Genomic DNA, 3241 nt, shown 5'->3' on the forward strand with positions numbered 1-3241 from the left:
AGCACCTGAGGGGAGGGCGGGAGTGAACAAACAGCTTGTGACCCTTGTGCTCACCAACCCAATGGAACGGCTCATCACCAGCATTTCAAAAACAAGACAGAACGCCAACGTCACAGAGCCTCACATGACATGTCTATTATAAGAGTAAGTTTTGGTTTGTGAACCTTTTGATTGAATTTGTATGCGTTTGTTCAGATTATATATGTATGTGTCTGGAGTGCTTAATACAATCTATATTTATTGTGCGTTAGCATTAAAGAAGTTTGAAAGTCAGTAATCTGGAGCATGCATGATTTAACAAAACCTTTTCATTTGGAGTAATTGCAAACCTACAGAAAAGCTGCAAGAATAGTGGAATGAACACTTTGGCCGTTCACCTAGGTTTTCCAGTTGATAGCATTTTACTATATTTGCTTTCCCTTCCTCGCCATGTTATTATTATTTCTTTTTAAAAATATTTGTATTGATTTCAGAGAGGAAGGGAGAGGGAGAGAGAGAGAAACATCAATGATGAGAGAGAATCATGGATCAGCTGCCTCCTGCACGCCCTCTACTGGGGATTGAGCCTGCAACCCAGGCATGTGCCCTGGACCTGAATCGAACCTGGGACCCTTCAGTCCACAGGCCGATGCTCTATCCACTGAGAAACACCAGCCAGGACTATTATTATTTTTTACTAACAGAGTTAGTTGCAAACATCACGGCCCTTTACCCCTAAATACCTCAGGATGTATTGCCGGAGTCAAGGACATTTTCTCATCCCCAATCCCATTATATCAAAATCAGGAACTGTCATCAATACAATACTATTATTTAAACTATTCTCTATATTGAAACCTCAACAGTGGTCTAAAAGACTTAAAAAAATTAAAAAAATATATTTGTATTGATTTCAGAGAGAGGAAGGGAGAGGGAGAGGGAGAGAAACATCCATGATGAGAGAGAATCATGGATCGGCTGCCTCCTGCATGCTTCACACTGGGGTTGGGGCCCACAACCCGGGCCTGTGCCCTGATCGGGAATCGAACCCCGACCTCCTGGTTCATAGGTCGATGCTCCACCACGAAGCCAGGCCGCCGGGCTGAAAAAATTAGGTTCCTAGGGCGTGGCTGGTGTTCATTTGATTGCAATACTTCAAAATTGCCAATCCCTCGATTGATTTTTATGTTCCCAAATGCAATCATTTCCCAAATGCCTTACTTTTCACATGTGAGACCCAGATGAGGTCAGAATTGTTTGTTCAGACCGTGTGTGGTGGCCATGGTAACAGAGCGAGGATCCCGAGAATCCTGGAGACCAGCTCTCTCCGTAACCATGGCAGCCACAGCAGAGGCGCAGCCTGAGCTGCCGAGGAACCAGCCGCCTTGGGAGGGATGCCCTGCCTTGCACTTGGCCGGGTTGCTGAGAGCCCTGCCTCCACATGCGGCTCCAGTTCTGCCTGGGGGGTTAGGTGGCCAGTTTTTAGGGAACATTTATTTGGCTGAAAGTTTTTGAACAAGTAGCAACACTGAAATAGCCTCTGGGAGGCAGATTTTTCTAGAGCTACGCAGCCCAGAAGGATTCTGGGAAGGTGGGGGTTGCTTCCTGTCAGACAGTTCCCGGGGAGTCGTGCCCAGTGTGAGCTCTCCCGAGAGAAGGGGGAGTGGGAGTCCCCAGTTTTTAGTTCATCAAGGTCCTCACCCCATCACTGGCTCCCTAGGAGCCCCTTGGGACAAGTAAGGTGCTATGGACTCTGCTGAGCAAAACGACGTGTACCTGTCAGGATGGACCCCGTTATGCTGCGGTAACAAGCAACCCCGTCTTTGGTGGCTTCCTGAGGGCTATTCGTGCTTAAGCAACTTGCCCAACATGGGCTTCTGAGGGGCTCTGCTCACTGTAGGCACTTAGGTTGCCCGGCGGATGGAGGAGCTGCCAGTGTAGGACACGGTTACTCCAACACGGGCTTGAGGGTTTGCGCCCAGAGAAGGGAAGCTCTGCAATGCTTCCACCCCGACGTGACTCACATTTATTGGCCCCAAATGTCACACAGCCACACAACTTCACCAGGCAGGGAAAGCCGGTCCCCCCACGTGCTCACCACCAGCAACGCCCCAGGCACGAGTGGCTCCAGGCAGCTCGCCTGCTAGAATGAGGCCTGGACTCTCAGAGCTGGCCGAAGAGCCCGGCCGCGTAGCTCAGTGGTGAGTGTGGACCTATGAACCAGGAGGTCACAGTTCAGTTCCCAGTCAGGGCACGTGCTTTAGTTATATGTGAGTGTGAGTGAGTGAGTGTGTGTGTGTGAGTGTATGTGAGTATGAATGTGTGTGTGTATGTGTGTGTGAGTGTGTGTGTGTGAGTGTGTGTGTGTGTGTGTGGATGAGCGTGAGTGTGTGTGTGTGTGTGTGTGTACTGGATCACAACATAAAAATATCACTGCAGGTCATCATCGTGAACATTTGAAAGCCAGCGTCATAGATCAGTTTGATTCCTTTTTTTCAAAGAATGTGAAGTTAAAAGTCAAGTGCAGCCCTAGCCATTTGGCTCAGTGGATAGAGTGTCAGCCCGTGGACCAAAGAGTCCTGGGTTCGATTCTGATCAAGGGCATGCACCTCAGTTGCAGGGATCCCCAGCCCTGGGTTGGGGTGCATTCGGGAAGCAACCAGTAGATGTGTCTCTCTCACATCGATGTCTCTCTGTCTCTCCCCGTCCCTTCCACTCCTTAAAAATCAATGGAGCCGAAACCGGTTTGGCTCAGTGGATAGAGCGTTGGCCTGCGGACTGAGGGGTCCCAGGTTCGATTCCGGTCAAGGGTATGTACCTGGGTTGTGGGCACATCCCCGGTAGGAGATGTGCAGGAGGCAGCTGATCGATGTTTCTCTCTCATCGATGTTTCTAACTCTCTATCTCTCTCCCTTCCTCTCTGTAAAAAATCAATAAAATATATTAAAAAAAAATCAATGGAAGCTTTGCGCAGCAGCAGCATCGTAGCCAATGAGGTTTATCCAAGGTGCGATTATTGCTAATTGAAAAAACAATCAATGGAAAAACATCCTCGGTGAGGATTAACAAAACAAACAAACGACAAAAAAGCCAAGTGCGCAACGCATTCCATTTGCTGACTCTTCTCCCAGCCAATTCCTTTTCTTGCATCGCCACCAAACAGTGGACTTGCCTTATGTGGACCCCGTTTAAAGACCAGTCAGACCAGAAGCGGCGCCGTGGGGCATTTGGAAGAGCACCTGGGCGCTTAGGAGTCAGAATG

General features: G+C 48.9%; 1 long non-coding RNA gene across 1 annotated transcript in view; it reads left to right on the forward strand.

The window, feature by feature from the left end:
• Positions 1–3241, forward strand: part of LOC106723842 — a 13075-nt gene continuing 9834 nt past the window's right edge. The window contains exon 1 of the long non-coding RNA XR_001359565.1: positions 1–144. This is a non-coding gene — a long non-coding RNA (uncharacterized LOC106723842). The remainder of the gene's footprint in view (positions 145–3241) is intronic.

Source organism: Myotis brandtii, unplaced genomic scaffold, assembly GCF_000412655.1.
Source record: "Myotis brandtii unplaced genomic scaffold, ASM41265v1 scaffold657, whole genome shotgun sequence".
NCBI classification, from domain to species: Eukaryota; Metazoa; Chordata; class Mammalia; order Chiroptera; family Vespertilionidae; genus Myotis; species Myotis brandtii.